The following is a 12756-nucleotide window of genomic DNA, read 5'->3' as shown; positions in this document are numbered from 1 at the left end:
GCATGGGAAGTAGAACTCTAACCTTTGACTGGTACCAGAGCAGGCCCCTCCCCAACAGGAACAGCAGTGACTGAGGGGGGGTGGGCAGGGGTTGGCCTTCAAGGCTGCGGCTGCTCACATGGCCAAGTTAATTTCCCCTTTCATAGAGCTTGAGACCATATCTCAACTTTCATTACCTAATTCTTACAAGGACATCCTGACTATCCCAAACACATTAGGCCAATAGTCCACTAGCCTACTCTACTCAAACTACTCCCCAACTCACCAAAATAATGGTGAACACAAGAGTCTGAACAAGCCTAATATAAAAGAACACATCCCCTGAAGCTGCACTAGAGACCCCACATAAAGCACACAGGAACACCAAAGAGGAAGATAGTGATCTTAAAAGGGAAAAAGGAGACCACCATCGACTGAGATCATCCAGAATCCTTTCTTGCAGCAAGAGGGGCACACTTATAGTGAAATAGAGGAATCCACCTCCATACTTCCACAGCAACAATGAAGAAACAGCACAGATCACTGTCATAAAGGATGGATAAAGAAAAGAGCACTGAAGCCTCAACAAAGAATACCCACAGATACAATCTCCCCAGTAAAGAATTCACAGATGAAATGTTGAAGATGTTCAATGAGCTCAAACAAATGGTGGAACAGACATCCAGTAAATTAAAAGAGGATATGAAAGAAACCGTGGAATGGACAGCTTATAAAATACAGGAAGAAATGAGAGCAGAAAAAAGAAAGCTACAAACAGAAGTGTCATTAATAAAGAATTTGGTAGATGCAGGGCTGGAACAATAGTACAGCAGGCAGGGCATTTGCCTTGCACGCCACCGACCCAGGTTCGATTCCCAGTATTCCATATGGTCATCCGAGCACTGCCAGGGGTGATTCCTGAGTGGAGAACCAGGAGTAACCCCTGTGCATTGCCAGTTGTGACCCATAAAGCAAAAAAAAAAAAAGGAATTTGTTAGATGAAATTAAAAACCCAGTGGGTGCCCTCAATAGTAGAATGACAATAGCAAAGATAGAATCAGTGAGCTTGAAGATGAGCTGCAGAGAGCATACAGGCAAAAACAGAAGATGAAAAAAGACCTCATAAGAGCTCAAAAGTGAATACGTGAATACGAGACCTAAGAGATGAATTCAAATTGAACAATATAAGAATCATTGGAATACCAGAAGAACAGGTAAGCAACCTCAATTAAGTAGTAACAATTAAAGAGATCATTGCTGAGAAGTTCCCAGGGCTGGAGAATGCAGGCATCAAGACTCAAGAAGCCCAAAGGCTACAACCTAAAAGAGATCCTAATAAAAGAACTCTAAGACATATCATAATCAGAATGATGGATACCACAGATAGAGACACAGTACCGCAAACAGCAAGATTGAAGAAAGAAGTCACATACGAAGGAGAATCCCTGAGATTTACATCAGAGGAAAGTGTCAGAAGAAAGCATCTGAGCCTGAAGACAGTGCTGGTATATAGTGAAAAGTCTCAGTGAAATGAATGCCTCACCAAGAATACTTTATCCAGCTAGACTCTCAGACTCAAAGGAATGATACACTATTTTATGGATAAACAACGACTCAGGAACTTCATAGATTCAAAACTAACCATAAAGGAGAACTGAAGGGGCTACTAAAGACAGGACAAACTCCACAAGCCTCTATGGAAAGATAGTTTCATGATAATTTCTCTCAGTGTCAATGTCTAAATACAGCAATTAAGAGACACAGAGTGGCAAAATGGATTAAAAAACTTAATCCAACATTCTGCTGCCTACAAGAAGCATATCTGAACAGAGCATAGACTCTAAATAAAAGGATGGAAAACAATCCTTCAAGCAAACAACTCCTTCAAAAAAAAAAAACAGGTGTCCATACTAGTATCGAACAACATAGATTTCAGGCTGAAAAAGATTCGAAGGGACAGCTGTAGGATAACATAGCCTCAGGTAGTTTAGGTTTATTGGGTTACTCCCATTACGGTGCTCCCATTCCTCTGTGTTTATTTGTAGCTTCTTAGTGTTCTGTTGACTTGTAAATATTGTTTTTCTCTTCTCCTTGAGTTCTTTGCATAGTTTATTCAGAGCCATGTCCTTTTTGTATGGACACAGGAAGACTTAGCAAATGTTATGCTTTTGTAACCTGGGAGTCATTTGACTCTACATGATATTTTCCTCCTGGGCATCTGTTCTCTCGACCTAAGCCTCAACTGCCCTTACTTCCTAGCACCCCCAAAAGCAGGGTCCCGACAAGGGACAAGACAGACCCAGGACAAGCAGTGAGTTGTGTTCTACCCTGGCATCGAGATGGGCCTGGCCAAAGTGCCTAGTGCTTAACTGTAAGTTAAGAGCTTGATCATGGACAAATGTTGTCATGATCCAAACAGTGATAACTAGATTTGGACTCGGCTAGGGTGAGGAATGATTAATCTGGCCTGAGTACTGTAGTCTGAGTCTGTGGCAAGATGTTGCCAGGAGAGCTGCCTTGCAAGCCTCAATATATCTCTTGCTATATCCATACAAAAATAACTAGTATTAAGATGTTAATGAGTGTTTGGACTAAGGAAAGGAGAAAAGCACCTTAAGAGTCAGGAAGGGCTTCAGAATGCCCAGCCCTCAGGAAGGGCTTTCTTATGGTGATTTTGCTACCTGGCTGTGTGTAGCCTAGGGGCAAGGGGGAAAGACAAAGAGGGAGGAGAGAGACAGAATCCGGGCTGCACCAGAGAGATGACAGAGCTAGAAGTGCGGGAGATGGGAAAGATGGAAGATTGAATAAATGGTAACTAATCAGCAACCAGCGTGGTCCTCGTTCTTCCCTCGCCTGTCCGTGGCCAATGGCCGTCCTGATCCAGCTCATACACAGCGGTTCCAGAGCACCAAACGTGGGCGGTGAGACAGCCGCCCGGAGAGCCCGCGAGTGCTCATGCCCCTCGGCGTACCTTAGTTTTTTTATAGACAGCAAAGGCCATTTTTCAATTATCAAGAGATAATAATAATAATTAAGGGATTATGTACATCAGGAAAAAATCACACTCAAACATATATGCAAACAATGAGGTATCAGCGAAATACTTAAAAGAACTGCTAATAAACTTCAAGGAGGACATTGGTAGAAACACAATAGTAATTGGAGACTTCAACACCACTTATCGCCTATTGATGGATCAACAAGATTAAAGCTCAGCAAGGAAGCACTGGCTCTGAAGGAAGAAATGGAAGAGAGAGGGCTACTAGATGTATATAGGGCTTTTCATCCCCCCAAAATCAAATACACATTTTTCTCCAATGCACATGGAACATTATCTAAGATAGACCATGTACTGGGCCACAAAACTTATTTCAAGGAAATCAGGAAGATAGAAATTGTATCAACTATCTTTTCCGACTACGATGCACTGGAGACAGATGTTAATCACACAGAAACAGAGAATCAAATGAAACTCCAGGAAAATAAACAGCTCAATGTTGAACAACCAGTGGGTTAAAGAGGAAATCAAGGAAGAAACCAAAAGATTCCCAGGAAACAAATGAGAATGAAGACACGAGCTACCAGAACTTGTGGAACATAGCTAAAGCAGTGTTAAAGGGAAAATTTATAGCTCTACAAGTATTTATCAAAAAGGAAGAAAGGGTCCATAAAGCACTTGACTTCACAGCTTAAGATCATAGAAAATGACCAAGAAAGGAAGCCCAAATCAGGTAGAAGAAAAGAATCAATAAAATTTAGAGCAGAAATCAATGAGCTGGGGGACCCAGCCTGCTCCGCGGCCCTGAGCACCCGCGCTTCCCTCCCCTGCGGACTGCCGGCCAAGTGGCCGGCACGCCAACCCCTAGCGCCGCCGCCATTCTGTTTTCCAGCAAAGGTCTGTGACGCTCCCTCGACCTGCCCTTCCGGACCCAGGCTGCTCCTCGGCCCTGAGCACACCAAGCTTTGACCTCTGCCGGGTTGTGGGAAAGGGGCGTGACATAATCGGCAGGGGCGTGGCCTAAGAAAGTGGGCGTGGCCTCATCACCTGCGGCCAAAGCTCACGCGGCGCCAGATAGTTTCCTCAACATCCTATCCAAGACTAACATCCTAGCTATTTGCAAGCAGTAGGACAATAAAACACAAGACTTCATATAAGAACTGAAGGAAAATCTCACTAGGAGACCAGGTTCTACAAACGGCAAGTAAAAAAGCAACCACTATTAACTGAGCCTATCCATAATCCTTTTTTGCAACAAAAGGAAACAGGGATACTCATCTCCAAGGGCCCTCTTTCATACCACAACAACAACATGAAGAAACAGCCAAAATCCCCAGTGCAAGCAGAGGACAATCCAAGGAGTCCGGAAACCTCAAGGGGCATTTCCTACAAACTTGACCTCACTGAGAAATATTTCAGAGTTCAAATCCTCAACATGTTCAATGAACTCAATGCAAAGATAGACAACTTCAAGGAAGACCTGGCAGAAACAATACAACAGACAGCGACAAAATGCGGGAAGAAATGAGAGCAGAAATAAAAAACCTTCAAAAAAAAATGAAGGATTCGGTACATGAAATCAAAAACTCTCTGGCTGCCCTCAACAATAGGATGACTGCAGCCAAAGACAGAATCAGTATGCTTGAAGATGAGCTGCAAGAGGCCTACAGGCAACAACAAACCATGGCAAGACCTCAAAATAGCTCTAGCCAGAATCAGAGTCCTAGGGGATGATTTCAAGAGGAACAACATTAGAATCATGGGACTACCAGAACCACAGGGAACCAACCCCAACGAAAAAGACACAGTCAGACAAATCATTGCGGAAAACTTCCAACAGCTGGACAATGCAGGCATCCAGATTCAAGGTGCCCGAAGAGTGCCAGCTAAAAGAGATCCTAACAGAAAAACCCCAAGACATATCATAGTTACAATGATGGACATCGTTCAGAGAGACACTATACTGCAAGCAGCAAGGTCCAAGAAAGAAATTGCAGACAAAGGAGCTCCCCTTAGACTCACAGCAGATCTATAAGAGGAAACCCTCCAAGCTCAAAGGCAATGATGGGATATAGTGAAAAAACTCAATGAAATCAACGCTTCACCAAGAATACTTTATCCAGCTACCTCTCATTCAAACTAGAAGGAATCATACACTACTTTGAGAATAAACAACAGCTCAGGAACTTCATAGACTCAAAACCAAACCTAAAAGAAGCACTAAAGGGGCTATTGTAAGAAAAGAACAACCCCTACAAGCACAACAAACCCTTACACAAAGATGGCACAAAATCCCATAACAATATTCTCCCTTAATGTCACTGCTCTGAATTCACCAATTAAGAGAAACAGACTGAAAAAATGGATTCAGAGACTCAACCCAACAGTCTGCTGCCTGCAAGAAACACATCTGAATAGCCAGAACAAACACAGACTCAAAGTCAAAGGATGGAAAACAATCCTGCAAGCAAACAACTCCCTCAAGAAACCTGGGGTGGCTTACTAGTATCGGACAAAATAGACTTCAGGTTGAAAAAGATTAGAAGGAATAGTGAAGGCCACTTTTTATTAATCACGGGATGTGTACATCAGGAAGAAATCACACTCCTAAATGTCTATGCACCCAATGAGGGACCAGCTAAATACATACAACAGCTGCTAAGAGACCTTGAGAAGGACATCTCGAGCAACACAATAGTAGTTGGAGACTTCAATACCGCACTGTCTCCTCTGGACAGATTAAGAAGATTAAAACTCACCAAGGAAATACTGGCCTTCAAGGAAGAAATAGAAGAGAGAGGGCTAATAGATCTATACAGGGCTTTATATCCCCAAAAAAAGGAATACACATTCTTTTCCAGTGCACATGGAACATTTTCCAGAATAGACCATGCACTGGGCTGCACAACATACCTCAACAGATTCAACAAGATAGACATTGTACCAGCTATCTTTTCAGACCATGATGCACTGAAGATAAAACATAATCATAGACAGATGCAGAAAAACAAATCAAATACCTGGAAATTAAATAGCTCGATATTGAACAATGAGTGGGTCAGGAAGGAAATCAAGGAAGAAATCAAAAGGTACCTAGAAACAAATGAGAATGAAGACACGAGCTACCAGAACCTGTGGGACGCAGCTAAAGCCGTTTTAAGGGGAAATTTTATAGCTCTGCAAGCATATCTGAGGAAGGAAGAAAGGGCCCACATAAATAACTTGACTTCACAGCTCAAGATGTTAGAAAAGGACCAACAAAAGGAGCCCAAACCAGGCAGAAGGAAAGAGATAATAAAACTTAGAGCAGAAATTAACGACATGGAAACCCAAAAGACAATCCGAAAGATCAATGAAACCAAGAGCTGGTTCTTTGAGAAAATAAACAAGATTGATAAACCACTAGCAAGACTCACAAAGAAAGAGAGAGAGAGAACCCTTATAAGCCGAATCAGAAATGAAAAGGGGGACATCACAACAGAAACCAATGCAATTAAAAAGATCATCAGAGACTACTTTGAAAATCTCTATGCCACAAAACAAGAGAACCTAGAAGAAATGGATAAATTCCTCAACTCCTATAATCTCCCAAGGCTGAACCAAGAAGACCTGGAGTACCTGAATAGTCCAATTAACATCAAGGAAATTGAAATGGTAATCAAAAGTCTTCCCAAAAACAAAAGCCCTGGTCCAGACGGATTCACTAGCGAGTTCTTCCAAACATTTAAAGAGGACATTTTGCCAGTCCTTCTCAAGCTTTTCCAGGAAATTGAAGAAACAGAAACTCTCCCAAACAGTTGCTATGAGGCTCTTATCTCCCTAATACCAAAAGCAAACAAAGACACCACAAAAAAAGAAAACTACAGGCCAATAACCCTGATGAACACAGATGCGAAGATCCTCAACAAAATATTAGCAAATAGAATTCAACAACTCATCAAAAAGATCATACACCACGACCAAGTGGGATTCATCCCGGGGATGCGAGGATGGTTTAACATTCTGAAAAATCAATTAACATAATCCATCATATCAACAGAAGAAAAGATAAAAATCATACAAACATATCAATAGATGCAGAGAAAGCATTTGACAAGATCCAGCATCCGTTTATGATGAAAACACTCGCCAAAATGGGTATAGAAGGGACCTTCCTCAATATAGTCAAACCCATTTATCACAAGCCTATGGCAAGCATTGTACTTAATGGGGAAAAACTAAGAGACTTCCCTCTGAGAACAGGGACAAGACAAGGATGCCCACTCTCTCCACTTCTGTTCAATATAGTACTGGAAGTACTTGCAATAGCGATTAGGCAAGAAAAAGATATTAAGGGCATTCAGGTAGGAAAGGAAGAAATCAAGCTCTCACTATTCGCAGATGATATGATACTATACGTAGAGAACCCTAAAACCTCTACCAAGAAACTCCTAGAAACAATAGAGTCGTATAGTAAAGTTGCAGACTATAGAATCAATACCCAAAAGTCCATGGCTTTCCTATATGCAAATAATGAGAGAGAAGAAAGTGACCTGAGAAAAGCAATCCCATTCACAATTGTGCCTCAAAAAATCAAGTACCTCGGAATCAGCTTAACAAAGGAGGTAAAGGACTTGTATAATGAAAACTACAAAACGCGACATCAAGAAATAAAAGATGACACAAGGAAATGGAAAGACATCCCTTGCTCATGGATTGGAAGAATTATTATTGTCAAAATGGCAATTCTTCACAAAGCATTGTACAAATTCAATGTGATCCCTATAGGGATACCCTTGACATTCTTCAAATAAATGGAGCAAGCGCTCCTGAAATTCATATGGAACAATAAGCCCCCACGAATAGCTAAAGCAATCCTTGAAAAAAGAAAATGGGAGGAATCAACCTCCCCAACTTCCAACTCTACTACAAAGCGGTAGTCATTAAAACAGCATGGTATTGGAACAAAGACAGAGCTGCAGACCAATGGAACAAGGTTGAATACTCTGACATACACCCCCAAATATATGATCATCTAACCTTTGATAAGGGAGCAAGAAATGTGAAGTGGAGCAAGGAAAGCATGTTTAACAAATTGTGCTGGCAAAACTGGACAGCTACATGCAAAAAAATGGGCTTAGACCTCCATCTATCACCATGTACAAAAATCAGATCAAAATGGATTAAATACCTCAACATCAGACCAGAATCCCTAAGGTACATTGAAGATAAGGTCGGCAAAACCCTCCACGACATTGAAGCCAGAGTTATCTTCAAAGCTGACACGCCACTGGCCAAGCAAGTGAAAACAGAGATAAATAAATGGGACTATCTCAAACTAAGAAACTTCTGCACCTCAAAAGAAACTGTGACCAAAATACAAAGACAATGTACAGAATGGGAAAGGATATTTACGCAGTACCCATCCGATAAAGGGTTGATATCAAGGATATACAATGCACTGGTTGAACTCCACAAGAAGAAAACTGCCAACCCGATCAAAAAATGAGGTGATGAAATGAACAGAAACTTTTCCAAAGAAGAAATCTGAATGGCTTAGAGGCACATGAGAAAATGTTCAACACCACTAATTATCAGGGAGATGCAGATCAAAACAACAATGAGATATCATCTCACACCACAGACACTGGCCCACATCCCAAAAAACAAAAGCAACCGGTGTTGGCGTGGATATGGGGAGAAAGGGAGTCTCCTTCACTGCTGGTGGGAATGCTGACTCGTTCAGCCCTTTTGGAAAACAATATGGACGATTCTCAAAAAGTTAGAAATTGAGCTCCCATTTGACCCAGCAATACCACTCCTGGGAATATATCCCGGAGAGGCAAAAAGGTATAGTAGAGATGACATCTGCATTTCCATGTTCATTGCCACTCTGTCTACAATAGCCACAATATGGAAAAAACCAGAGTGCCCGAAAACAGATGATTGGCTAAAGAAACTCTGGTATATTTACACAATGGAATACTACGTAGCTGTCAGAAAACATGAAGTCATGAAATTTGCATATAAGTGGATTAACATGGAAAGTATCATGCTGAGTGAAATGAGTCAGAAAGAAAGAGACAGACATAGAAAGATCGCACTCATATGTGGAATATAAAGTAGCTGAGAGGTACAAGCTTACAATGTTGCGATTCCTGGCAGACATTTCTCTGGACTTAATTACTTGATACTAAAATACAGAAATCCAAAACTATGATGCTGCTAGTGTGGCCTCCTGACTTCATATCTCTTCATTCTCAGCAATGGAAAACAAATTACCAAATGCTTTCTTTTCAGCAGATCGACTTTAGGGGGGAGAAACTCCAAATCAATAATAGTGAATTTTTTTTTGTTTAAATATTGAATGTAATCAAAGTAAAGTGAAAGTAAAGTGAAATTTACCAGTTACACATGCAGGGTGTGGGGCTGGGGATGTGGGGGGAAGGGGGAAGGTATATCGTGATTCTTGGTGGTGGAATATGTGCACTGGTTAAGGGATGGGTGTTTGAGCATTGTATAACTGAGACTTTAACCTCAAAGCTTTGTAACTTTCCACATGGTGAATTAATAAAAGAATTATAAAAAATGGGAAAAAAAGAAACACAAAATGTATGTGAGAGGGACCTTAAAATAAAGACTCAGTATCTCAGAAGAAAAAAATTAAAAAATTAAAAAAAAATAAATCAAGGAGCTGGATTCCCAAAAAAAATTCCAAAAGATTAATGAACCAGCTCTTTGAAAAAATAAACAAGATTGATGAAACACTAACAAGACTCACAAAGAAAGAAAGAGAAAACCCTAATAAACTGAATCAGAAAGGAAACTGGGAAAATCACAACAACAGAAACCAAAGAAATTCAAAAGATCATCAGAGTTTACTTTGAAAGTCTGTATGCCATGAAATAAGAGAACCTTAAAGAAAAGGATAAATTCCTGGATTCCTATAACCTGTCAAGGCTGAACCAAGAAGATCTGGAATACTTGAATAGACCTGAAAAAGACATATTGACTATCCAAACTGGCACTGATCTAGCAAGACTCTAAAACATTTCATTCAGACGTGTGCATTGAAGCACTATTTCACCTCATACTCAAGACAGTGCAGCTGATTAGCATGCCTGAGTGAAAAATCTGTGCACAGGACCTTAGGCCCTGCCACCAGTAACTTCACAGCATTCATATTCCTACTCATATCAAGAAAGAGGACCCTCTTATCCCACCTGAAGTATTCATCAGGGAATGAAAGTCCATGGACTATCCTAGAAGGTCTCTAGGTCCAATGTAGCAATGGAGATTTAGAATGGAGCTCATTCCGTCTCCTGTCAATGTGATTCCAAAACAACCAGTGAGAAAGTAAAAAAGAATCATTTTTCATGCAACTGGTTCAAGTGCATTTTGGATTCACTCTATGTGGTCTAAAACTGTTTTTCTTTGTCTTAGCCAACACTCCCAAGGAGTATTTAAATTAGGTGAAGAATTGCAGCATGGGAATGGCTGAGCACTGCACTAACGTCTATTTTCACTTGATTATATGTATATTTATTACACAAAGAAAGAATAAAACTGTGATTCTGCCAAGAAACTCTCCTATATTATAGTGAAAGGGTAAGCTAGCATTTCTTTAAATTAAGACACTGCATGCTTGTTTTGTTTTCACAGCTGTCATGTTTTTCTTATGTTGAAAACTTCCCAATTGGTTGTTATTCATTTTGCTTATTATTTAGGAGAATTTACTGGTAGCAAAATATGCTTGTTGGCAACCCCAAAAGAGGACATCCTCTACTCTGTCACTTTGTGGTGGATTGAATCATTCAAATAAAATGAAAACTTTGGGGGGAAATAGCCCCATAGGCCATCTTTTCACATATTTAAATATCTAGGCCTTCTTGTCCGAGTCAGTGACTTCTACTCTAAGATCTGCTTTCATCTGGGAACAGAACATATATGGAGTGCTAAAACCTCTCATGAAATATCAGTCTTGAAATGCTCCCAACTCTTAAAATCTCACTGGGAACCACAGGATCTGGTTCCAGCTATGCAAATCAAAATTCCCAACCCTACCATGGCTTCACTCTTTAGATTCATACATATGCACACATTGAAAAAACTATGTCCCTAGTGTAGCAATTGCAAACCAGAAGATAGTCTTCAGAGGCAAAGAATGTCCAGGTTATAGGAACAGAATGAAACTACTTAAGACAAGAGTCAATTATGGAATGTTCTGTGCATAACTATGTTCATTAATTAAGAAATGAACTGAAATTACTAGTGGCTTTCATAATGGCCACCAACCAGCTGCAGTGTTGGCTGTAGCTTGGTGACAGATGGTAGTGACTGATCTGGGCTAGATTTGACCTAAAGATAGTCCATCATTTATTAAACTGCAGTCCAAATGAAATTCCATGCATTGCAGCACTTCACCATTATGTCTCACAGTGAGATGCACTGATCACATTCATTATCTGACACCCCTACTGCAGACAGCAAACTATTCAGAGTGCTTAAATATAAAACTGAGCAAAGAAAGTCCTAATATCTCTCAGGAGATAGAAAAACAATGCAATCTGTATGAGTGCCATTTGAATGAGGAATGGCATAAAATGGAAACTCTGTTTTATGTTAACAACAGTTTGTTGCCCCCAGATTCCAAGATCTGTGCTCCGTCCCACTCAAAGCCCCTTCCCCAAGCATGCATTCTTTTTCAGAACAAGGACTTCTTATTTACACAGCAATAGATAGGTTAGTGATTGTTTAGTTTTTACTTTAATCCATCAATAAGATTGTTACAAAGAGCACAAAGGGATGCTATAGACTTGTCCCAGAAACTGCCTACTTATAACTTTTGTATAAAAAGCATCTGACTGGGACTCATCAAAAGTTCCAATTACTGTCACTAGTCTCATTGTTGACTATTTGCAAAAATCAATCTAAGCTGTATATGTGGAAAATAAGGCTCATAAAAACTAGAAGAGCTACCACCACAAAATTTCTACTATTACAAATCCAACTATCACAAAGCAAAATTAAGAAAGATGGACAGGAAATACAGGTCTATCTCAAAGAATTTAAATAAAAATATGGTAGAGATTTTTTATATCAAAAATATTAATCACAAGCACTGTATGACCACCGAGTGCCACTGATTAGCACTGGGTTTTGTCCTGGCCATGTCCAGCACCAATGGTTCCAATAAGCACAGCATTGCAGGACCAAATATTGAACATTTGGGGTTACAGGAGAGAGCCCACAGTCCATCTGAGCACTCAGTCCCAGTATTAAATCATCTGGGCTAAGTGGCTGAGGATAGATAGGAATGACCCCAAAGTCCAGCTGAGCAACAATTGGAAGGCTCCCTACCAAGAAAAGACTTGTTCTGCTTCAAAGAATTTATATAAAACATGTACCTTTTACAAAACATATACATGTAACAGGCAAAACAATGGCACAGATTAGTGTTCTTTGATCATCATTTTTCTATTTCAAAGAGGCAATGTAGTACTATTAGCAGATTTTTTTTCTTATTTGTCTGAAGGGACCTATAGTTTTGAATTTTCACAGACGTTCACCAAAAGTTCCCAGAATAGAGTGGAATAACAAAACAAAATGAGAACTCAAATTTTTCTGGGGTTTCACAGCATAAACATTTTTATGAAGTATAAAATAATGTTCATTCTATTTTTAATTTTTTTTTATTCTTGGAACACCATGTGGTACAGTTGTAGAATTACAAACTTTCGTGCTTGCGTTTCAGTTATACAATGATCAAGTACCCACCCCTTTACCAGTGCCCATTCTCC

The 12756-nt window shown here is 40.1% G+C and overlaps 1 protein-coding gene across 1 annotated transcript in view; it reads right to left on the bottom strand.

Moving 5' to 3' along the window:
* SUGCT (succinyl-CoA:glutarate-CoA transferase) overlaps positions 1–12756 on the bottom strand; it is a 977794-nt gene that overhangs the window by 171769 nt on the left and 793269 nt on the right. The window lies entirely within an intron of this gene.

The sequence above is a fragment of the Sorex araneus genome, chromosome 1 (genome assembly GCF_027595985.1).
Source record: "Sorex araneus isolate mSorAra2 chromosome 1, mSorAra2.pri, whole genome shotgun sequence".
NCBI lineage: Eukaryota > Metazoa > Chordata > Mammalia > Eulipotyphla > Soricidae > Sorex > Sorex araneus.
This window is presented reverse-complemented; position numbering and strand designations above follow the sequence as displayed.